Here is a 27245-nt window from a genome sequence, read left to right as displayed (position 1 = left end):
AAGTGGTCCCAAGATCCCAAAAAGTGCTATTTTTGGGAGATACCCTGAAACACTCGACCAGTTTGCTGGGTCAGGATTGTTATCCAGTGAACAGTTCCAGAGTGTTTCAGTCTGTCTCCCAGTCACATGATTGGTGAGCAGAATGGATCCAGGCGATCCCTAGAGGTCCTCAGTTCAGGCTGAGAGGCAGAGTAAGCACCCATGGGATCACCATAAAACCTACTAATAGTGACAATAGCACTTTAGTGGCTCTTGGGACCAGGCCAATAGTCTGTGGACAGGAGGCTGGCCTTCACATGTCTCCAAAAGGCCAAGGCATTGGAGCTTCCATCACATATTGCTCCCCACCCCCGTCCAAGGGTAGACTAACCAGTTACCAGACCGCAAATCGGTCTGTGCCTAAGTTATTCATTTAACCAGACACAAAAAAGTATATAAACCCTAGCAGTCTCTTGGACAAAGCTCCCCCCTATAGCAATGATGTGCTATTCAGGATGGAGATTGACAACCTCCTCCTCCTTGGTGACATTTTTATGTCCCCAGATAGCTCGTCACTGAGCGCCCTCACTGTCGAAATGGCGTCCAGTTCAGAGAATCTGGCCTTTCCACCATGGAACATCTTCTTCTGTTGGGGAGTGAACTTGCTGATCTCCCTTCCCTCCCTGGTACTTATTCTGCCACAGAGTGAGTGTGCTGTGTGTTCCTCTCCCAGGTAATCCTGGTAATTGCTCTGTTGCTGGCGACAAGGGTCCCCAGCATTCCTGTGTTTTAGATGTGACTGCCCAGCATCTCTGTGATTTAGATGTGGGAACAAGGTTCCTTCCACACTGACCTGGTCAACATCCTCAGATTTTAAGTCAACTAGATCCCTAGTCTCTGGGGCCCGCTGCTCTACAGAGTCAAACAGATGCCTGTAATCCTGTTAAAGCTCACTCTCTATGGTAGCCAGATGGGATAGATCTGGTCCAAGCTCGGTAGCTTCTGAGGGATCCTGCAATTCTTCCCTATTGTTATGGATGTCCCAGATTCTAAACTCCTCAGGACTCTCAAACAATATTATCCTCAAAAGACATCCCACAACAGTCATCATAGTTATCACCTTCTGGAGGGTCAGCATTGTAGCAAATCGTTGTAGCGGAGATGCAATATTCCCCAGGTTATCTCCACTTATAATCCAAGTGAGGCTCAGGAACAAGTAAATTGTGAATCCACAGGCAAGGTTTCCCGCAGGCAAAATAACAGCAGTATCCCAGCAGCAACCCCAATAACTGGACGACACACAGTTTCAGGAGCAGAACTGAAAGCTTTATTCCACACTGGCCTTTTAAAGCATGCTCCCATGCAAGGGAGGGATTACATTCATTAATACAGTAGTCAATCCTGTCCTGGTAACCTCCCACACATCTCCTCCCCTCAGCCGGCATCATAATCCCCTTATCCAGTACAGCAATTCCCCCCGTTTCTGGATGTACCCCTAAACGTAGGGGTACCCCTTTAAATCATACATCCCCTGGTAGCCCTGATCTGGGTGAACAACATATCCAAAAATCACCCAGATCAGACCAGGGGTTCGGGAAATTTATGGAGGGAATAAAATGACAGACCGCACTGGGTGAAACAGCCGAATGCGGTTCCATGTGAATGGGCCCTGCGGTCGGTCCTGGAGTCAGGGAATAAATGGCACGAAAACCTCTAGCTATAGAGGCTAGGGAGAGTTCACCTGAATCCCCTCGTTCGGTTCTTTCTATCTACCGAACGAGGGGCTGTTCGGTAGTTAGTAACCGAACGGACCGGGCTTGTGGAGGTTTCAGCGGTGTTCGCCTAGTCGAGTGTCCGATTTGAGTTCCAGACACTCGACGGCAAAACACCGCTGTTCGGGAGTTTTAAAATGGCCACCGCCACGTGTTCGTTTTTCGAATGGCGGCCACCCCCGAGAACAAAGGACGGCTACTTAACTTGTCAATTACCCGTTCACAGCAATGTTGCAACGGGTAATTGAGGACACACTTCACACAGGGGAGTTCTGACTGTTCGGTAGTTTCATTCGAACAAACTAAGGGAATGAAACTACCTAACATTCAGACGAATACAATACATTAAATACATACAACTTTGCGGTTTTCACACGAATGCATTAAAATACATGAAATTCTCAGGACAGCCTAGGGCCATCCGCTACAATTGCATTGGGCTGTCCCAGGTTATTAAGGTTACTATGTATTGTGTTTCAAGATTTTCTGTGTATGTAGCATTTGTCTGGTTGTTCGGCATACGAACAGACTACCGAACAACCAGACCACCCCAGAGTGAAGTATGCCTCCTATTACCTCTCACAACACTGTTTCAACCCTATAATTGGCAATTAGTGTAAATGTATGCTTTGTTCCCTGTGTGGCCACCGTTCGGGAGCTGAACATGTGGCAGCGGCCATCTTGCAGACGAACGCGCAGAAACGTATGGACCCAACATCGGCTGCTACCTCTGGTGCGGAAGTCTTTTTAATACCTCCACAGATTTCCCGAACCCCTGGTCCTATTTGGGTGATTTTTGAGTATGTTGCTCACGCCTAGTAAAAGGGGTACATTTAGAAACTGGGGAGAACTGTGTCCTGTTTAGTGGGATGTGTCATGCATATGGGAGGAGGAAGGTGGATGGTAACGTACATGCTATTGGTTACTGTCCTAATTATTGTGGGTGTCTCTCTTGCATGGGAGAAATGTTTAGAAGGCAAATGTATGGAATAAATCCTCAGTCCAGTCATTGGGAAAGGTGATGGGATATTCTTGTATTTGCTGTGGATACTATTCTCTTTGGTTTTATTACTTGTTCGTGAGCCACAATTGGATTTCTAGCGAGAGAAGTCTGTGAGAGTCCAGCTCTCCGCTACAGGCATCTGCTAGCCATGGGTACTGCAGGACCACATACCACCGTAAGGCCCGGTAAGCCACAATTCCTGCTGGACCAGCTCATGTAACCTGGACACACATTCATCAGGGAATAACACTTGTGTAGATTGGCTGACAATGAAATTAGTTAAGTTAAAGCTGACTTTGCGCACTATACAAATGCTGCTTCAGTCTCTCCAACACTGTGGCATGGTCCCTTTCTTCTACACTCACTACATACACCTTTTCTATATTCCAGACTGTAAAACAGAGCTTCTGCATGCTAGTAAGAAGGTAAGGAGAGGAGTGGACAAGTGAGTGCTAGGAGACAATCCTTAGGAAGCATGGAGAAAGTGCATCATTAGACGCATTTATGCCAAGCTCAGGGTGCGGTTTGCATAGTATGCCCTTTGTTGGCCAGCATACATGATTGGCAGGCAGCCAGTCATGCATTCACACCTGGCTAACCTAATTCTTCAGGCAGACATGCCTCCTTTTTTGGGCATGTTGGTACTAGTTACGTGACTTGTGTAAGTGGTCCACCTTTTTACCCCACCCACTGATATTCTGCTTCACAAAACCTGCTGTTAGGGGGTAAGGATTTAATTGAGAGATGAAAGCGAGAGATGTATGTGTTTTCATATAGCTGCATTCTGTGAGTTTCCCTACATTACCACCTCCGCCAGATACATGATGCTTGGGATATGACTGTTAGTGTTTTCTCTCATTAACATTTTGTAATTAGGCCCATCATAATGGTCAACACCAGGTCCAATGGGCTCTTAATCTGGCCCTTGTTGCATGCCCCTTTACCAGCAAATAATTAATAGAGCAAGATATGAATGGACTATATAAGGGGTACTGAAATTATAATTGCAGGTCTCTTGGAAACATTTGAACTTATTTTATGGCCTTCAGATGTATAATGTTATAGTACACTGCCATACAAAATACACTTGTCAGCAACAACATTAAAACCATCTGCCTAATATCTTGTAAGTCCTCCTCATGCTGCCAAAACAGCTCTGTGTCATTGAGGCATGGACTCAACAAGACCTCTGAACGTGTCCTGACAGGACAGCGTAGAGAGAATTGCAATATCGATCCTTAGAATGAGAAAAAGAGAGACGGAAAAACGACAAAGCCAAATATCAGAAACCAGGAAATCCAAATAACAATTGCAACGCTTAATGGTAAACCAAAGACCACAACAGGGCACTGAGGCAAGGGAGAGGTTAGCTTATATACACACATGACCGGGTGCAGCACACATATAAGGAAGCTGCTCTGGAGCGTGGCCAGTCTGGAGACAGGGACAAGATGACTCTGCTCGCTGTGATGAGGTAAGCAAGGTAGCTGTGAGCGGTGCGGGGGCAGGGGACCTGACACTTCTGGCAGCAGAGCCTGTTATGGATAGAAATGAATGTTAGTAAAATGTCTATTTACTGTGTATACCTTTAATCAGTAGTTACTTAAAATGGTTGCTGCTAGAGCACCCCCTCGCATCCGGTGTTCATTAACTGCTCAAAATGGCTGCCAAAGCACCCCTCCCATTGTGTTGTAAAGAATGTCATGTACTAAGATGGCGTCTCCAGAGGAGACTACATCCAGGATGCTGGTGACATCACACTTGGGCTTTAGAGAAGACACTTAACACTTGACCAATTAAATATGTATTATCTTGCTTTCTGCATATGATGTATTTATGCCTTCATAAGGGGCTCCCTGCCTCCCTGATTAAAGATTCTGAGGTTTTTCATTAGCCCGATACCTTGTGTCTGGTGTGAGGTACTTCAGAGCGTGCACGCATCCATTTTAAATCATTTGGACAGGGGCAGATATTCAAATAAACAAAAACTTGGTTTGATCCACAACACTGTAAGTCCTGCATGTTGCAAGGTTGGGTCTCCATGGATCGGATTTGTTGTTCCAACACATCCCACAGATGCTCAATCACATTGAGATCTAGGGAATTTGGAGGCAAATTGGGACTAGTAGTTTAGCAAAGGGAATTAGGTTTTTTAACTTGTTAAAATGATACCTTCATGTTAAAACTTGTACAAGCACCAACTAGTCTGGACCTGCTTCTAAAATACACTGTTGATCTTATGACCAACATTAAAATAGGTGTGCACTTGGTAAATAGTGATCATAATATAGTGTCTTTTGAAATTTATTTAAAAAAGGAAAATCACGGGGCGGAGCCTGACCGCAGGAGAGAACGGTCGCACGAGCAGGTCGCTCCGAGCAACAAACGGAGAAAAACTCGTATAACCCTACCCTGCCACCCCTTAAAAACGACCACAAGTCATAACGACGATACATGGGGCGTAAGGGGAAAAAAACATTACCAAACAAGCCTGCCCCGGGGCTCACGATCGGGGAGATGTGGAGCCACGCACGAGGCGCCAGTGAAGCCAACATGGCGGCGATGCATGGCGGCTGCTCCGACTTCTCAGAAGACATGTCTGATGACTTAGAGGAGGCAGACCGACCGCTTCCCACCCCGGTACAACGGGCAAAACGAAGCGGCACAGGAGCGAGCCCGGAACCGGTAACTACAGAAGCCCTAAAGGCGATGTTGGCGGACCTCCGAAAGCACATCCACGAGGATGTCATGGCGATACGGGCGGACCTGAAAGGCCTGACAGGCCGCATCACAAAGTTGGAGGGAACTTCACACTCCCAAGCCCAGGACATTGCTGCGCTACAACAAACAGTGCAGAAACCTACAATTGCAGTCCCTACAACATGAACGCCGCATGGCGGCCCAAGAGGACTCCAGGCGCAGGCTCAATCTTAAGGTTAGGGGGGTACCTGAGGGGATACCGGACGCTGAGCTGCCGAAAGTTATGGGGCGCGTGCTGACAGCAATACTGCCGCACAAACAGGGCAAGCCGATCACCCCAGAGGAATCCTTCAGAGTCCCCAAACCACAGAGGGCCCCGGCCACCGGCACAAGAGACGTAATAGTCACTTTCCGCAACAACAGGGATAAAGTGGCGGTCCTCTCAGCCCTTCGGGGCAAAACCCCCTTCAGCTTCGAAGCCATGGACCTGGCCTTCTTTGCAGATCTATCCAGCGGCACCCTCGCCTGGCGGAGGTCGCTGCGCCCTCTCACTTCCATCCTACAACAGCACAAGATCACATACCGCTGGCGGTCCTCCCGAACCCTGATAGTGCTGGAGGGGACCAACACACACACCGTCCAAGATATCCAAGACGCCCCAGCCATACTACGATCTCTGGGCCTGCCGCAAGATCCTCTCCCCCAAGAGGGACCACCCAACAACATTTCCCCAACCCGCACCTGGGATCCGACGAGGGTCACTCCATTCATACCGCACGGCTCTACGCCAAACTCCTACGCGGCAGTCACCACTTAAGGCTTCCCGACAAATGGGATGGAAGAACGGGTTGCCCAATAGCCTTTTTGACATGCCGCACAAATGAGACCCCGACGAAGAAGGTACCCTCGAATTTATTGCCCAGCCACTTCCGAGTGACAACCACTGCCCTGGTTGATTAGCCTACAAATACAATAGATAGTGGCAGATAAAAACCACGGTGACACTACTAGTGACTTTGTTGCTTTCGACCGACAGTGGCCACACAGACCCGAAGCAGAACTCTCGGCCAACCCCACGCCTCCTTAAAGCAAATAGACTGACTTTGGAAAAAAACCCGATTGGGACAGTCTACCTCCTGAGTCGGGAGGCTAGCAGGGACAATGTCCGCTCTTCCCTCTAGGACATGCACAGCCAGTTTGGACGGCTGGACCAGAGGCCCCCCGATCGAATTGGGATGGTGACCTACAGCAGTGACTTTCCGCTGAAGTGGGCAGCGATGGCTGGACCCGACACCACACCAAAACGTGGGGTGGCGGGGTTTAGGGGTATAAAAACGTTGGTTAGAAATGTACCATACAACTTGCATCAGTTTCACTTTAATGTTGGCGCTAGATTAGCGTGTTACTAAGTTTATACTACAGACAGCTTGATGTCCAGTTTACTATAGGCTTGTTATATTGGTCACGCTGCTATTGACGCAGGGCTGAAGTTAGGCCCTCGATTAACTCATACATGCTGACAGACACGCACATAGGCCCTGCCATACCCTTCAAAACATTACTGCACCCACTAGCCTACCTGCCTTCAACGCTGGGCCCGACATTACTCTAGCTTAAACATACCATTACTGCACATACCTAAAACGCGCATCTCACAAATGGGGAACAGGGTGTTACATGCACGCAATCTTAACCAAAAACCTCCCTGGCCAGAAAACAAACAGTCTGGCAAACACTGTTCCTGCTCATCATATACGGGCTAAGGATTTTATTACTTATTACCTGCATTTTATCTGTACTCGCTGGATTATATGGCCTCAGAGGCTCTAAGCCGAAGCACCGCTGCAACCATCACATAATGGGGACACTTAACCACCCCTTTAGAGCCTACGGCCGCTTGTAAAAGCCCTAACAATGACACATACACCCTCAGACGACATAGTCATAAGGGACACTACGCCACAAAGCTAGACACCACAAGACACTTCCAATGTCCTATGCTCGAAGGGAAAGCCCTCGCTACATGTACCACAAATAGACACATCAACTCTTCTACAACCTGTAGCAACTTACCGCGTATGCATCAAAACAATACCAGATAGCCGCATAGCCACAGGCACCACTCATTTTTTTTCACCACTCTTTGTTCTGAGCGTTGCACCTCACAGAAAAGTACCGCTCCTTGTTTAACTTGTTAACTCCATGTTTTGAAACTAAAATATAGTGCGGTTTAAACTATCCAAGCGAATTAACATATGAGGTTACTTGTCGACCGGCTTAAAAAGACTGGTACCCACTCACACACAAACACCCAGCCTGTTTAACTCGAGACGTTCTCCTGTAATACCCTACTAAGCTGGAACAATTGCATGGAACTCATTAGTTGTACTAAGCATGCTTTCGTAATAACATAATTGATATAAAAAGCTGTGTACCTACCAATACCTCTGTTTAACCTGTTTAACTCTATATTTAATGTTGAAGCGCTGGACCCTAACATGTAATCATCCAAAACTAAAAATGTGCTGTATACTCCTATGCCACGTTCTGTTATAACTGTTTATTACATTATTGCTTGGAAATGCTATTGTGGCTGACCAAGCCCATTGTTATACCACGCACAACAAAAATAAAGAATTAAAAAAAAAAAAAGGAAAATCACATGGGGTATACCAAAACATATAACTTTAAAAGGGCCAATTTCAGTAAAAAAAAAAGTTAAGGGCAGGTTTACAATATATTGACTGACAAACTCTTTAGGGAAAAGAACACAGAGGATAAATGGAATATCTTCAAACAAATATTAGAAAGGTACATTTCTCAGTATGTACCATTGGGTGATTTTTTTGATTGGGTAACTAAAATTATAGATCAGGGTGGTGCAGTAGACATTGCTTACCTAGATTTCAGTAAGGCTTTTGACACTGTTGCACATAGAAGGCTTATCAATAAACTACAATCTTTGAGTTTGGATTCCAATATTGTTGAATGGGTAAGGCAGTGGCTGAGTGACAGGTAACAGAGGGTTGTAGTCAATGGAATATATTCGAAGCTTGGGCTTGTCACCAGTGGGGTACCTCGGGGATCTGTACTTGGACCCATTCTCTTTAATATTTTTATTAGTGATATTGCAGAAGGTCTTGAAGGTAAGGTGTGTCTTTTTGCGGATGATACTAAGATATGTAACAGGGTTGATGTTCCAGGAGGGATAAGCCAAATGGAAAATGATTTAGGTAAACTAGAAAAATGGTCAGAGTTGTGGTATATGACATTTAATGTGGGTGACTGCAAGATAATGCATCTTGGACGTAAAAACCCAAGGGCAGAGTACAGGATATTTGATACGTTCCTAACCTCAACATCTGAGGAAAGGGATTTAAGGGTGATTGTTTCTGATGACTTAAAGGTCGACAGACAATGTAATCGAGCAGCAGGAAATGCTAGCAGAATACTTGGTTGTATAGGGAGAGGTATTAGCAGTAGAAAGAGGGAAGTGCTCATGCCATTGTACAGAACACTGGTGAGACCTCACTTGGAGTACTGTACACAGTACTGGAGACCCTATCTTCAGAAGGATATTGATACCTTAGAGAGAGTTCAAAGAAGAGCTACTAAACTGGTTCATGGATTCAGACATATATCTGCAACTGACGGATGCAAGAAGACAACTCAAGGACGTACTCTCCCAGAAACTACTTAACGTGATCCGCAGGTCTAACCGCTATTTTTATGAGTACTCCAACAAATGCGGTAGAATGTTAGCCAGAACCCTGCAACAGAGGCAGAGGCAAAACCACATACACAAAATCAACACAAAAGACCGGCAAGAAACGCGACTCCCGGCAGAGATTATGCAAGCGTTCAGGAACTATTACACGGACCTCTATAACCTGGCTGATACGGCTAGCGCACACGACCCAACAAGACACGGCCGAGACCTGACAGAATCTCTTTCCAGACATGTCTCCCGGAAAATCACCCCAGAGAAAGCTGCAGACATGGAACAACCTTTGTCTCGCGAGGAACTATATGCGGCGCTCAAACTGACCAAATCCAACAGAGCGCCGGGACCAGACGGCCTCCCCGCAAGTTACCTTCGCACTTTTAACGATATACCGTATATACTCGAGTATAAGCCGAGTTTTTCAGCCCATTTTTTGGGCTGAAAAACCCCAACTCGGCTTATACTCGAGTCATAGTCTGTATTATGGCAATTTGCATTGCCATAATACAGACCGGGGGAGAGGGGGGCTGGCAGAGCTGTACTTACCTTTCCTGCAGCTCCTGTCAGCTCTCTCCTCCTCCGCGCCGTCCGTTCAGCACCTCGGTCAGCTCCCAGTGTAAGTCTCGCGAGAGCCGCGGCTCTCGCGAGACTTACACTGGGAGCTGACAGAGGGAGCTGCACGGACGGCGCAGAGGAGGAGAGAGCTGACAGGAGCTGCAGAACAGGTAAGTACAGCTCTGCCAGCCCCCCTCTCCCCCCCACTGAACTGCCACTGGACCACCAGGGAAGGAGAGCCCCCCTCCCTGCCATGTATCAAGCAGGGAGGGGGGACGAAAAAAAAATAAAATAAGAAATAATAATAATAAAAAAAAATAATAATAATTAAAAAAAAAAAAAAAAAAAAAAAGGGGGTATAAGGACCACTGTGGGAGGGGGGGGTATAAGGACCACTATGGGAGGGAGGGGGTGGGATAAGGACCACTATGGGAGGGAGGGGGGGATAAGGACCACTATACCACTATGGAAGGGAGGGGGGATAAGGACCACTATCGGAGGGAGGGGGGTGGGATAAGGACCACTATGGGAGGGAGGGGGGGGGAGAAAAGGAACACTATGGGAGGGAGGGGGGGATAAGGACCACTATGGGAGGAAGGGAGGGGGGGATAAGGACCACTATGGGAGGGAGGGGGATAAGGACCACTATGGGAGGGAGGGGGATAAGGACCACTAGGGGAGGGAGGGGGGGATAAGGACCACTAGGGAAGGGGAGGGGGAAGTAAGGACCACTAGGGGAGGGGAGGGGGAAGTAAGGACCACTAGGGGAGGGGTGAGTCAGGACCACTGGGGGAGGGGGGTGAAGGAACACGGGGGTGGGGAGTTAAGGACCACTGAGGGAGGAGGAGGGGAGGTCAGGACATATGGGGGGGGCAAATATCCTTGCACCGGCCCTGCACACACTGCATTCATACACACACTGCATTCATACACACTCTGCACTCATACACACACACTGCACTCACACACACTGCATTCACACACACACACACGCTGCACTCATACACACACTGCACTCATACACACACGCTGCACTCATACACACACACGCTGCACTCATACACACACACGCTGCACTCATACACACACACGCTGCACTCATACACACACACGCTGCACTCATACGCACACACTGCATTCATTATACACACACTGTAAATAAATATTCAATTAATATATTTTTTTTAGGATCTAATTTTATTTAGAAATTTACCAGTAGCTGCTGCATTTCCCACCCTAGTCTTATACTCGAGTCAATAAGTTTTCCCAGTTTTTTGGGGAAAAATTAGGGGCCTCGGCTTATATTCGGGTCGGCTTATACTCGAGTATATACGGTACTACTGCCACACCTACTGACAGGCCTGAATTCGATCCTCGAGGGCCGGAATTTTCCGGTCGACTCGCTCCGTGCAGTGGTAACGGTCTTGCTGAAAGAGGGGAAAGACCCAGCATGCTGTGCAAGTTACCGCCCCATCTCCCTCTTAAATGCAGACCTGAAACTATTTGCGAAAGCCATGGCTCTCCGCCTGGCCAGGGTGCTCCCTGACCTGGTGCACCCGGACCAGGTGAGTTTTGTCCCGGGCAGGGAAGCCCGGGACAATACTATCCGGGCGCTAAACATCATCCACTCGGCCGGAGAGCGGGGAGAGGGACTGGTCCTCCTATCCACTGATGCGGAAAAGGCCTTTGACCGAGTGGATTGGGCATACCTCGCAGCCACGCTACAGCACATGGGCTTCGGTCCCAACATAAGGACCTGGATAGCAGCATTATACACGAATCCGACGGCGCGAATCCGAGTTAACGGCGCCCTCTCAGACCCGTTTCCCATTCGGAATGGCACGAGACAGGGGTGCCCCTTGTCCCCCCTTCTGTTCGCCCTCTCTTCGGAGCCGCTCCTAGAGGCGGTCAGAGCTGACGGGGGAATCGTGGGACATAGAATAAGGAGAACGGAGCACAGGGTTGCGGCTTACGCCGACGATATGCTCTTCTTCCTTGAGCGGCCGCTGATCTCCATGCCAAACCTGCTGGGGCTCCTCCGAGAGTTTGGGAGGGTCTCGAACTTGAAACTCAACACAGAGAAGTCAGAGGCCATTAACATCTCGGTCCCTGCCGAATCTGCGCTGCACCTTCGATCCCAGTTCAAGTTCAAATGGTGCGAGGCTAAACTAAAATACCTCTGTATCTGGTTGACTAAAAAGCTCGCACACCTCTACCAGGCAAACGTTGTCCCTATCCTGACCACCATCCAGGCCGATATGCAACGATGGACAGACCTCTACATCTCGTGGTTTGGGCGCATAAACGCGATTAAGATGAACATCCTACCGCGTCTTCTCTATCTATTTCAGACGCTCCCGATATCCCTACCACGAGACTTCTTCCACGCTATATCCACGGCGATTCGGAGATTGGTGTGGAAGAGGGGAACGCCACGAATCAGTAAAGACCGACTGGAGCAACCTAAACACAGAGGAGGAGCCGGACTCCCATCGATCACGGGATATTACCGAGCGGCGCACCTGCTGAGAGTTGTAGACTGGCACACCCAATCGACTGACAAACTATGGGTACGGGCCGAGATAACACAGGCAGAGGGAAAGATCCCTGCGCAACTATGGAGGTCGGGAATCTCACACAACGCCCTCCGTACGGGGAACCCCCTCATTGACGCAACCGTGAAGCTATGGTGCACTCTTCGCTATCCGCAGCAGCTGACTACCCATACCAGCCCACTAACGCCCATCTCATGTAACCCAGAAGTGGGAGGAGTAATGATGCCAGGGGACCTAACAAATTTCTCCAGATCAGACTGGATCTACATGCGCCAATGGTGCGACAATGGCACCCTCAAAACCCTGACGGATCTGCTCCCTGACACAATCCCCACGGTCCTAGACCAGTTCCGATACCTGCAGGTCAGGCCGTACTACTCAACCACGGTAGCCAAGCAACAATTTCACCGTGATCTCACGCACTTTGAAACACTTTGCGCAAGTAGGCGGCACATGGAGCGGGGGATTTCGACCCTATACACAATGCTTATAGGTGGGAGAAATGAGCCGCCTCCGAAATTTATCGCCAGATGGGAAAGAGAAACCGGAGAATCCCTGACAGCCCAGGACTGGGACAAGATATTTTTACTCACACACAAAAGCTCTATTAGCTCAAAATTTCAAGAGATGAGCTACAAGCTGTTAACTACCTGGTACAGAACACCTGACGTGCTACACCGCATGAACCCAGATATGGAAGATACATGTTGGCGGTGCAGAGAGGAGAAAGGCACTATGCTCCATATCTGGTGGACATGCTCATCCATCGCCCCCTTCTGGGAAATGGTAAATGCCAAAATACGCGAAATATCGGACCCGGAACTCCCGCTCCAGCCCCTCCCCATGCTACTACACCACACGAGCATGACACTAAAGACCTATAAGAAATCATTGACGAAACACCTGATGAAAATCCCTGATACCCACACTGTGGAAACAAATGGCAACCCCCACCTTCCAGCAGTGGGTAGATAGAGTAGGAGAAATTCGTTCCATGGAAAGCATGACGGCAGCCATCCAGGGCCGCACAGAAAAATATAACCTGACATGGACCCCCTGGCTCCTGTACATTGCTGCGGACAGAACTGTACCCTAAAACAAAAGCATCCTCAACCTGCCCCTCTTCTTCCCTCCCCCCAGCTACTATACTCACACCTCTTCCTATTAGAATATACATACCCCCTTCTTCTCTCCCGCCCCTCCCCTACACCCTTCCCTTCTCCCTCATCCCCGTCCCCCACCCAACCGGACCATTGCTGGGCCAGCCTAACTCACTCCTAGATATGGACCAGGACATACATGCCTTGACAGATCAACGCACAGACGCCACAGCCTAAGCAGGCGATGGGGGGGGCTAACAGACAAAGACCCACATACTCAGACTATAATACCGCTTACGCCTAAGTCCCCCTAGATGCCCACAGACTTATAACTACACATATTGGGGACATCGCAGTAGGACCAGACGCATAGGCACTCCTGCCCGTATAACCCACGCACTGACACCCCTCCACCAGGACGAACACACTTGACAGGCGCAGGGACCATACAAAAGCGGCCGACCGTCTCAAACGTTGACGAGAACCACTACATTCGAAATGCGCGTACAACGCTAATTAAAAAAAAAAAAAAGTGGCGACACGCAAACAGACTCTATTCATGCCGATATAATCTAGATAATCGCAAGTAGCTAAAAGAGGGACAGAATTGAACGTACGGATCCTGTGACCCTTGGTGTTCGCTATGGTTAAGGCGACTCCCCTACCCCTGACTAATCTCCTTTCCCTATTCTCTCCTACATCCCCATTTATCCTGGAAAATAACAGATAACTGAAGAATGTCGAAAACAAACAATAAGAATAGTAAGGTATAAAGGAGTCAGATGGGCTGTATTTCACAGTTGTTTTATAGATAGAACTGTATTATAAATGTGATTTCTATGCTGGTTCTTGATTGTACCCTTGGAACGTGACACTAACTCAAAGCTATTGTGCTCTTCTTTCTGTATTTTCCTGTCTGTGAAAACGCAAAATAAAGATTGTCAAAAAAAAAAAAAATAATATCAGGAAGTATTACTTTACTGAGAGGGTAGTGGATGCATGGAATAGCCTTCCAGCTGAAGTGGTAGAGGTTAGCACAGTAAAGGAGTTTAAGCATGCGTGGGATAGGCATAAGGCTATCCTAACTATAAGATAAGGCCAGGGACTAATGAAAGTATTTAGAAAATTGGGCAGACTAGATGGGCCGAATGGCTCTTATCTGCCGTCACATTCTATGTTTCTATGTTTCTATGTAAAGAAACACATTGAAACCAATGTGGCTTTGTTGGAAAGGGATTCAAGAAATTACAAATAAAAAACCTTCCACTTTTACATCATTATACCGATGAAATGCCTGCACAGTTTAGAGCCAACTCATAAGGGCTGTAAAAATTGTGAGTGTTCTTATTTATTTTACTTGTTGTTTTAGGTGTCCATATTGCCCTGATAGTTTTTTATGTTTACACTGCATAGGATATATCAGCTACCGTATATCAATAACATCTTACATCACAGTGTGCGCAATAACCTTATCCATTTTCCTATTCCTACGTATGTATTAAGTGTTTTTAGTGACAAAGCACTTGCGTGTTTTTCTTAGCTGCACTGAGTTGTTTGTGTAAAACCTGTTTTTTTTATATATATATTAGATTTTAGGGAAACCTTTTCACTTTACCTTGTTTTGAGTGTAATGTTTGAAATAGTTTAAATGTAATGTTATATAACACCACTACCATAAAGTGCTGAAGACCTAACTTTACTACTCTACTATTTTAAAATAAATATGGTGAATATACCTTATTCGCAAATATGAAAAAATCTTCAATGTGAAAATAATCAAGGCTGGGGAACGCAGCCATGGATCATAAGTAAGGACAGTTGTACAGTGCATGAAAAATGATGACATATAAAGTGCTTGATGTGAAAAAAGTGCAAACTGTTGCTCCAACCAACATGAGCGTCTGTGATATAAACAAGTGTGCCATATAACTACCCTATAATACTAGATATCACACATTTAAGACTACGCAGATCTACTGTTGCGGCTACCCCAAGAGTATGAGGGGTTTCGCCGCCTGAGACGTTCTTTTCCCCCTGTCCAGAGTGATGCTTTCCGATTTCCCAGGATAGTATAGCTCTGTACAGATGAGACTCTATGATGAGGGTAAGCAAGGAAATTCATTTTAATGGTGCCACACTGGCCTTTCATGCAATTCCCCATGCAAGGGGTACTCCCACATGGACCTTGTGGGGAACTTACAAGATACAGACATAGACCAATGACAGTGATGTTCAGATGTTTATCACTCTCATAATCACATAATCCCTCCCTTCTACCTGAGTGACAATTGAGATTGATACTGTACTAACTTAATTATCTCTAGGTGAAAAAGAACACAATTTACAGGTAACCCGAGAGTATCCCCAAAACTCACATAACCCCACAAAAGTTATATCTCCTGATAGCCCCGATTTGGGGAAACAACATACAGTTGATTTGAATAGCGTGCAAAAGTCCATTTATTTCAGTAATGCAACGTAAAAGGGGAAACTAATATATGAGATAGTTCAAGCCGTGATTTGTCATAAGCGCGATGATTATGGCTTACAGCTCATGAAAACACCAATTCCACAATCTCAGTAAATACGAATATTACATGCGATCAATAAAACAAGGAGTGTACATAGAACAATATCGGACCTCTGAAAAGTATAAGCATGCATTTGGACTCAGTACTTGGTTTGGGCCCTTTTTGCAGCCATTACTGCCTCAATGTGGCATGGAAGATATCAGCCCGTGGCACTGCCGAGGTGTTATGGAAGACCAGGATGCTTCAATAGCGGCCGTAAGCTCTTCTGCATTATTCGGTCTCATGTCTCATCTTTCTCTTGGCAATGCCCCATAGATTCTCTATGGGGTTCAGGTCAGGTCAGTCCAGGCCTGGACTGGACTTAATGAAGCACAATTGACCAGCAGATGACATGTATCCCCAAATCAACACAGACTGTGGAAACTTCACACTGGACTTGAAGCATCTTGCAGTATGTGCCTCTCCATTCTTCCTCCAGACTCTGGGTTCTTGGTTTCCAAATGAGATGCAAAAGTTGTTCTCATCAGAACAGAGGACTTTTAGACCAGCTCTGGTTTTCTTTAGCCCAGGTAAGACGCTTCTGACATTCTTTGTTGTTCAGGAGCGGCTTGACATGAGGAATACAACATCTGAAGCCCATGTCCAAGATCAGTCTGTGTGGTGGCTCTTGATGCACTGATTCCAGCCTCAGTCCACTCCTTGTGAAAGTCACCAACACATTTGAATGACCTTTTCCTGACAATCTCCAGGCTGCGGTCATCCCTGCTGCTTGTGCACCTTTTTCTTCCACACTTTTCCCTTCCACATAACTTTCTATTAAGGTGCTTGATACAGCACTTTGGGAACATCCAACTTCATTCGCAATTACCTTTTGAGGCTTTCCCTCCTTATGGAGGGTGTCAATGATGGTTTTCTGCACAACTGTCAGGTCAGCAGTCTTCCCCATGATTGTGATTCCCACTGAACCAGACAGAGACCACTTAAAGGATCAGAAACCCTTTGCAGGTGTTATGGCTTACTTAGCTGATTAGGGACACTGTGAGCCTTGTATGCACGGAGAGGGGAATGTGGTGTGACTAAGAGTAAGGAGACTACCCCAATTATAATGACAAACAACGAATATTGGATGAAACAGGCCACAGCAGTTTTTAAACTTACAACTGTAGGACTCATCCAAATTTTATTCTTTTTCTTTAATTCAAATATAAATAAACACATAAATATATATACACATACCAAAATTAACATATAAATTACATTTATTGCCCTACAGCCTCCAACTTAAATAACCATCCTTGCCAACGAACTTAACCAGGTGCCTATGCACCAACACTAGTGTGTCTCACCTCCCCCCTCGTCCAAACCAAAAATTCCCATCATCTTACATGCTTTACCAACAGCCGGCTTTTTGCTCGGTGGGCACGTCCTATTCGGTAACTTAAAAGTTTACCTTACAGAGCAGGGGAGGTTGAGACCCACCATGTCCATCTCCTGACATTCCATCTGCTCCCCAACCCTTTTGGCAAGGACACGCTCCCCGCTAGCTGTTACATAGTTACATAGTTAGATAGCTGAAAAGAGACTTGCGTCCATCAAGTTCAGCCTTCCTCACACCTGTTTTTTGCTGTTGATCCAAAAGGAAAAAAAAAAAACCCCAGTTTGAAGCACAATTTTGCAACAAGCTAGGACAAAAAATTCCTTCTTGACCCCAGAATGGCAGTCAGATTTATCCTTGAATCAAGCAGTTATTACCCTACATTGAAAGATTATATCCTTGAATATTCTGTCTTTGCAAGTATGCATCTAGTAGCTGTTTGAACATCTGTATGGACTCTGATAAAACCACTTCTTCAGGCAGAGAATTCCACATCCTGATTGTTCTTACAGTAAAAAAACGGAACAAAAACAGAAAATTATGGTGGGTGGGAAGTTGTTTGCTGGACAGAATCCCAAAAGGCACTGAGGTAAGATGATCCCTGCAACACTACAACCCCATAACCACTCCCCCTAAACACATACAGCCACTCCCCCTAAACACATACAGCCACTCCCCATATACACATACAGCCACTCCCCATATACACATACAGCCACTCCCCATATACACATACAGCCACTCCCCATATACACATACAGCCACTCCCCATATACACATACAGCCACTCCCCATATACACATACAGCCACTCCCCTAAACACATACAGCCACTCCCCTAAACACATACAGCCACTCCCCTAAACACATACAGCCACTCCCCTAAACAAATACAGCCACTCCCCTAAACACATACAGCCACTCCCCTAAACACATACAGCCACTCCCCTAAACACATACAGCCACTCCCCTAAACAAATACAGCCACTCCCCTAAACACATACAGCCACTCCCCTAAACACATACAGCCACTCCACTAAACACATACAGCCACTCCCCTAAACACATACAGCCAATCACTAGCACCATCCCAACACTCATACATGTGCCCATGTCCGTTTAGAAACATAGAATGTGACGGCAGATAAGAACCATTCGGCCCATCTAGTCTGCCCAGTTTTCTAAATACTTTCATTAGTCCCTGGCCTTATCTTATAGTTAGGATAGCCTTATGCCTATCCCACGCATGCTTAAACTCCTTTACTGTGTTAACCTCTACCACTTCAGCTGGAAGGCTATTCCATGCATCCACTACCCTCTCAGTAAAGTAATACTTCCTGATATTATTTTTAAACCTTTGTCCCTCTAATTTAAGACTATGTCCTCTTGTTGTGGTAGTTTTTCTTCTTTTAAATATAAATATAAGGAGTTTAGCTATGCTGACTCCTCAGGGCCTAGAATATCGCCCCATTTCACAATATTCTAATTTACTGAGATTGTGGATTTGGGGTTTTCATAAGCTGTAAGCCATAATCATCGCACTTATGACAAATCACGGCTTCAACTATCTTGCTTTGCTTGTAATGCATCTAGCTCATATATTAGTTTCCCTTTTTATGTTGCATTTCTGAAATAAATGAACTTTTGCACAATATTCAAATTTTTTGAGTATAACCTGTAAGTATCTACACACTGAAAAACATGTCGCTATGTATAGTAATCCTGAGTATCTATACACTGATAACAAACATGTCGCTCTGTATAATAATAGTGAGTATCTATACACTGATAATAAACATGTCGCTCTGTATAATAATACTGAGTATCTAGACACTGATAATAAACATGTCGCTCTGTATAATAATACTGAGTATCTATACCATGGTTCGTCAACCAGGTCCCTACCGCCCACTAGTGGGCGTTTCAGGATTCCAGGTGGGCAGTGGGGATTTCCAGGTTGATCGGGCGGGCGGGTGCGAGCCGGCGGTACCCGTGCGACTGGGTACCGCCGTGACCATTTGCGGCTCCGGCCCGCCCGGTAAACCACCGGGGCCGCCTTCCAAAGTGTCCATCGGGTGGCCCATGCTGTCAGGGCCACCCGATGGATGCGGATTGTAAGGGGGCCTGGTCAGCGCTGGGCGCTTTAACAGCGCGATCGGGCCCCCTGTGATGACATCAGAGCTGGGAGGAAGTGATTCCCCGGTCACTCCTCCCAGCTAGAACTGAGAGCCGCGCGGGAGGAACACCAGGGAGCCAGAGTGGGAACTCTGACTCCCATCCACCTGAGCCACCACTGGACGCCAGGGAAAGTCACCCTCCTGCACCTTAAAGGTAGGAAACAGGAGGGTGACTTAAATATAATGTGTTTGTTTGTGTGTGTGTGTATTTGTAGGTATGTCTTGTGTGTGTCTGTCTGTATGTGTTTGTATGTATGTCTTGTGTGTGTGTATGTGTCTGTCTGTGTATATATGTGTGTGTGTCTGTCTGTATGTATGTGTGTCTTGTCTTTGTATGTATGTGTCATTGTATGTGTGTCTTGTGTGTCTGCATGTGTGTGTGCATGTCTGTGTGTATGTGTGCCTGTCTGTTTGTATGTATGTGTCTTGTGTGTGTGTGTGTGTGTGTATGTGTGCCTGTCTGTGTCTTTGTGTGTGTGTATATGTGTGCCTGTCTGTGTCTTTGTGTGTGTATGTATGTGTGTCTGTATGTGTGTCTTGTATGTCTGTGTGTGTCGTGTATTTCTGTGTGTGTCGTGTATTTCTGTGTGTGTCGTGTATTTCTGTGTGTGTCGTGTATTTCTGTGTGTGTGTGTGTGTGTCGTATGTGTCTGTATGTGTCTGTATATATATGTGTGTGTGTGTCATTGTATGTGTGTCTTGTGTGTCTGCATGTGTGTGTCTATGTATGTCTTATGTGTGTGTCTGCATGTGTGTGTGCATGTCTGTTTGTATGTGTGCCTGTCTGTTTGTATGTATATGTCTTGTGTGTGTGTATGTGTGCCTGTCTGTATGTGTATCCTGTGTATCTGTATGTGTGTATGTGTGCCTGTCTGTGTATCTGTATGTGTGTATGTGTGCCTATCTGTGTGTCTGTATGTGTGTCTTGTGTCTTGTGTGTGTCTTGTGTGTGTGTGTCTGTCTGTTATAGTGGACTATAGTAAGTGGGCTACCTAGCTCAGCCTTCCTACTGGGCATTGCTATAAGGACGGTTAAAAAATAGAAAAAAGGGGGAAAAAGGTGGGGAGGGGAATTGAGGAGGGAGAGGAGATGAGCTGACGCACAAATGCGCAAACAGAGAAGTCGTCTGAATATCACTGAAAGAGACCTTCGTTTGTTCCTTACGAAAATCGAACCAGATATCAAATATTTAGTCTTGCAGCATCAACCTCAAGGATCTCATTAATCAATAGTAAAGGTAATTTCAATTTACTTTATTGTTTTCTCATTAAACGTTATAAAGTTAAAAACCTTATAAACCTGCATTAAGTAGAAATAAAAAGATAAATGTACGTACATTTATTTTTTTTAAAAAACACCCTCCTTTCTTAAAAATATTCTGCATTTGCGCGAAAACTGGTGGGCGGTAAGGAAATTTTTTCAACCAAAAAGATGCATTAGTGGGCGGTAGGTAGAAAAAGGTTGACTACAATTGATCTATACTCTGATAATAAACATGTTGCTCTGTATAATAATTCTGAGTATCTATACACTGATAATAACCATGTCGCTCTGTATAATAATACTGAGTATCTATACACTGATAATAAACATGTCGCTCTGTATAATAATACCGAGTACCTGTTATGTTTGATGATAGCTGACTTACAATAACATACCGTCTATTAATCAGCCAGGATTTATTGATCAAAAGTCACATAGTATGTTCGATCCCTTTGTTGATATACACATTCCTGCTGTAACATACACCCAACATGGCCGAACTCCATACACACACTGGGAAAAGAGCAAATCTAGGGGGTGTATCCATCCCAGCATGCCTTGCACACTTACTACAGGAGCTGGTTAGGGAAAATCTGTGCATTGTGCAAAGCTTCACTAGAGGGTAATGCTGGTATACACCACAGTATCCACATAATACTGTGTATCTATACACTGATAATAAACATGTCGCTCTGTATAATAATACTGAGTATCTATACGCCTATGATAAACATGTCGCTCTGTATAATAATACGGAGTATCTATACCCTGATAATAAACCTGTCGCTCTGTATAATAATACTGAGTATCTATATGCTGATAATAAACATGTCTCTCTGTATAATAATACTGAGTATCTATACGCTGATAATAAACATGTCACTCTGTATAATAATACTGAGTATCTATACGCTGATAATAAACATGTCGCTCTGTATAATAATACTGAGTATACACTAATAATAAACATGTCGCTCTGTATAATAATACTGAATATCTATACGCTGATAATAAACATGTCGCTCTGTATAATAATACTGAGCATCTATACGCTGATAATAAACATGTTGCTCTGTATAATAATATTGAGTATCTATACACTGATAATAAACATGTCACTCTGTATAATAATACTGAGTATCTATACCCTGATAATAAACATGTCGCTCTGTTTAATAATACTGAGTATACACTAATAATAAACATGTCGCTCTGTATAATAATACTGAATATCTATACGCTGATAATAAACATGTCGCTCTGTATAATAATACTGAGCATCTATACGCTGATAATAAACATGTTGCTCTGTATAATAATATTGAGTATCTATACACTGATAATAAACATGTCGCTCTGTATAATAATACCGAGTATCTATACGCTGATAATAAACATGTCACTCTGTATAATAATACTGAATATCTATACACTGATAATAAACATGTTGCTCTTTATAATAATACAGAGTATCTATACACTGATAATAAACATGTTGCTCTTTATAATAATACAGAGTATCTATACAGTGATAATAAACATGTTGCTCTGTATAATAATACTGAGTATCTATACACTGATAATAAACATGTTGCTCTTTATAATAATACAGAGTATCTATACACTGATAATAAACATGTCGCTCTGTATAATAATACTGAGTATCTATACGCTGATAATAAACATGTCACTCTGTATAATAATAATGAGTATCTATACGCTGATAATAAACATGTCGCTCTGTATAATAATACTGAGTATCTATACGCTGATAATAAACATGTCGCTCTATATAATGATATCGAGTATCTATACGCTGATAATAAACATGTCACTCTGTATAATAATACTGAGTATCTATACGCTGATAATAAACATGTCGCTCTGTATAATAATACTGAGTATCTATACGCTGATAATAAACATGTCGCTCTGTATAATAATACTGAGTATCTATAAAGTGATAATAAACATGTCGCTCTGTATAATAATACTGAGTATCTATACGCTGATAATAAACATGTCTCTCTGTATAATGTTACCGAGTACCTGTTATGTTTGATGTAATATCTGGCTGTGTGTTTATTTAGTTGAATAAGTCTTTTATATATATATAGTCTTGGGCCAAATGCTCGCCACAATAATGTCTATATTATTGAAAAGTACTAATACACAATCTGATGTTCTTTATAAAAAATAAGCATTTATTCTTCTTCAATAGCAAACATGGAATATACTTAACAGATGGTATTTCTTAACGAAGTTACAGAGAGTCGTCTTTGTATCAGCAACTCAGGACATCAGAGAGGAGAGCAAACCGAATCGTAGCAGGGAGAGCAAGAGCACGTGGTCCTTTGTCCTCTGCCCTTTATAGCCCAAATTACGTCATAACGTTTAGTTTAGACTAGCCATATAAGGAAATTCTCCATATAAAGACCACCCCAAATCTCTTCTACAGCACATTCCAGAGACCTCATGGTATAGAATAGCAAACACCATCTGTTCTGTATAACCCATTGGACAGCCACACCTTAATATGTATTTGAAAAGGAACATATAGAATATGCAATATTCTACATTTGATGATAGCTGACTTACAATAACATGCTGTCTATTAATCAGCCAGGATTTATTGATCACAAGTCACATAGTATGTTCGATCCCTTTGTTGATTTACACATTCCTGCTGTAACATACACCCAACATGGCCGAACTCCATACACACACTGGGAAGAGAGCAAATCTAGGGGGTGTATCCATCCCAGCATGCCTTGCACACTTACTACAGGAGCTGGTTAGGGAAAATCTGTGCATTGTGCAAAGCTTCACTAGAGGGTAATGCTGGTATACACCACAGTATCCACATAATACTGTGTATCTATACACTGATAATAAACATGTCGCTCTGTATAATAATACTGAGTATCTATACGCCTATGATAAACATGTCGCTCTGTATAATAATACTGAGTATCTATACGCCTATAATAAACATGTCGCTCTGTATAATAATACTGAGTATCTCTACACTGAAAATAAACATGCCGCTGTGTATAATACTGAGTATCTATATGCTGATAATAAACATGTCGCTCTGTATAATAATACTGAGTATCTATACGCTGATAATAAACATGTCGCTCTGTATAATAATACTGAGTATCTATACGCCTATGATAAACATGTCGCTCTGTATAATAATACTGAGTATCTCTACACTGATAATAAACATGCCGCTGTGTATAATACTGAGTATCTATATGCTGATAATAAACATGTCGCTCTGTATAATAATACTGAGTATCTATACCCTGATAATAAACCTGTCGCTCTGTATAATAATACTGAGTATCTATATGCTGATAATAAACATGTCTCTCTGTATAATAATACTGAGTATCTATACGCTGATAATAAACATGTCGCTCTGTATAATAATACTGAGTATACACTAATAATAAACATGTCGCTCTGTATAATAATACTGAATATCTATACGCTGATAATAAACATGTCGCTCTGTATAATAATACAGAGTATCTATACGCTGATAATAAACATGTTGCTCTGTATAATAATATTGAGTATCTATACAGTGATAATAAACATGTCGCTCTGTATAATAATACCGAGTATCTATACGCTGATAATAAACATGTCGCTCTGTAAAATAATACTGAGTATCTATACACTGATAATAAACATGTCACTCTGTATAATTATACTGAGTATCTATACGCTGATAATAAACATGTCGCTCTGTATAATAATATTCAGTATCTATACAGTGATAATAAACATGTCGCTCTGTATAATAATACCGAGTATCTATACGCTGATAATAAACATGTCACTCTGTATAAGAATACTGAGTATCTATACGCTGATAATAAACATGTCACTCTGTATAATAATACTGAGTATCTATACGCTGATAATAAACATGTCGCTCTGTATAATAATACTGAGTATCTATACACTGATAATAAACATGTCGCTCTGTATAATAATACCGAGTACCTGTTATGTTTGATGATAGCTGACTTACAATAACATACCGTCTATTAATCAGCCAGGATTTATTGATCACAAGTCACATATTATGTTCGATCCCTTTGTTGATATACACTTTCCAGCTGTAACATACACCCAACATGACCGAACTCCATACACACACTGGGAAGAGAGCAAATCTAGGGGGTGTATCCATCCCAGCATGCCTTGCACACTTACTACAGGAGCTGGTTAGGGAAAATCTGTGCATTGTGCAAAGCTCCCCTAGAGGGGACTTCTGGTATACACAACAGTATCCACATAATAATACTGAGTATCTATACACTAATAATAAACATGTCGCTCTGAATATTAATACTGAGTATCTATACACTGATAATAAACATGTCGCTCTGTATAATGATGCCAAGTATCTATACGCTGATAATAAACATGTCGCTCTGTATAATAATACTGAGTATCTATACGCTTATGATAAACATGTCGCTCTGTATAATAATACTGAGTATCTATACGCTGATAATAAACATGTCGCTCTGTATAATAATACTGAGTATCTATATGCTGATAATAAACATGTCTCTCTGTATAATAATACTGAGTATCTATACGCTGATAATAAACATGTCACTCTGTATAATAATACTGAGTATCTATACACTGATAATAAACATGTCGCTCTGTATAATAATACTGAGTATACACTAATAATAAACATGTCGCTCTGTATAATAATACTGAATATCTATACGCTGATAATAAACATGTCGCTCTGTATAATAATACTGAGTAGCTATACGCTGATAATAAACATGTTGCTCGGTATAATAATATTGAGTATCTATACAGTGATAATAAACATGTCGCTATGTATAATAATACAGAGTATCTATACCCTGATAATAAACATGTCGCTCTGTATAATAATACCGAGTATCTATACGCTGATAATAAACATGTCGTTCTGTATAATAATATTGAGTATCTATACACTGATAAGAAACATGTCGCTCTGTAAAATAATACTGAGTATCTATACGCTGATAATAAACATGTCGCTCTGTATAATACTGGGTATCTATAGGCTGATAATAAACATGTCGCTCTGTATAATAATAATAATGAGTATTTATACACTGATAATAAACATGTTGCTCTGAGAATCTATACCCTGATAAGAAAAATGTAGCTGTATAATAATACTGAGTATCTATATGCTGATAATAAACATGTCGCTCTGTATAATAATCCTGAGTATCTATATGCTGATAATAAACATGTCGCTCTGTATAATAATACTGAGTATCTATACCCTGATAATAAACCTGTGGCTCTGTATAATATTACTGAGTATCTATATGCTGATAATAAACATGTCGCCCTGTATAATATTACTGAGTATCTATATGCTGATAATAAACATGTCGCTCTGTATAATATTACTGAGTATCTATATGCTGATAATAAACATATCGCTCTGTATAATAATACGGAGTATCTATACGCTGATAATAAACATGTCACTCTGTATAATACTGAGTATCTATACGCTGATAATATACATGTCGCTCTGTATAATAATACTGAGTATCTATAAAGTGAAAATAAACATGTCACTCTGTATAATACTGAGTATCTATACGCTGATAATAAACATGTCGCTCTGTATAATAATACTGAGTATCTATAAAGTGATAATAAACATGTCGCTCTGTATAATAATACTGAGTATCTATACGCTGATAATAAACATGTCGCTCTGTATAATAATACTGAGTATCTATACGCTGATAATAAACATGTCGCTCTGTATAATAATACTGAGTATCTATAAAGTGATAATAAACATGTCGCTCTGTATAATAATACTGAGTATCTATACGCTGATAATAAACATGTCTCTCTGTATAATGTTACCGAGTATCTATACGCTGATAATAAACATGTCGCTGTGTATAATGTTACCGAGTACCTGTTATGTTTGATGTAACATCTGGCTGTGTGTTTATTTAGTTGAATAAGTCTTTTATATATATAGTCTTGGGCCAAATGCTCGCCACAATAATGTCTATATTATTGAAAAGTACTAATACACAATCTGATGTTCTTTATAAAAAATAAGCATTTATTCTTCTTCAATAGCAAACATGGAATATACTTAACAGATGGTATTTCTTAACGAAGTTACAGAGAGTCGTCTTTGTATCAGCAACTCAGGACATCAGAGAGGAGAGCAAACCGAATCGTAGCCGGGAGAGCAAGAGCACGTGGTCCTTTGTCCTCTGCCCTTTATAGCCCAAATTACGTCATAACGTTTAGTTTAGACTAGCCATATAAGGAAATTCTCCATATAAAGACCACCCCAAATCTCTTCTACAGCACATTCCAGAGACCTCATGGTATAGAATAGCAAACACCATCTGTTCTGTATAACCCATTGGACAGCCACACCTTAATATGTATTTGAAAAGGAACATATAGAATATGCAATATTCTAC

At 43.1% G+C, this 27245-nt stretch overlaps 1 protein-coding gene across 1 annotated transcript in view; it reads right to left on the bottom strand.

Moving 5' to 3' along the window:
• The window catches only part of LOC134568453 (oocyte zinc finger protein XlCOF7.1-like), a 42534-nt gene extending 21380 nt beyond the window's left edge, over nucleotides 1–21154 (bottom strand). The window contains exons 1-2 of the mRNA XM_063427054.1: nucleotides 21129–21154; nucleotides 17370–17463 (exon numbers count right to left, since the gene is read on the bottom strand). The gene's annotated coding sequence lies outside the window, so the exon portion shown is untranslated. The remainder of the gene's footprint in view (nucleotides 1–17369; nucleotides 17464–21128) is intronic.
• Between the last annotated feature and the right edge of the window lie 6091 nt (nucleotides 21155–27245).

Source organism: Pelobates fuscus, chromosome 7 (genome assembly GCF_036172605.1).
Source record: "Pelobates fuscus isolate aPelFus1 chromosome 7, aPelFus1.pri, whole genome shotgun sequence".
Classification (NCBI taxonomy): Eukaryota; Metazoa; Chordata; class Amphibia; order Anura; family Pelobatidae; genus Pelobates; species Pelobates fuscus.
Note: the sequence above shows the minus strand (reverse complement) of the source record. Positions and strands in the feature narration are given on the sequence as shown.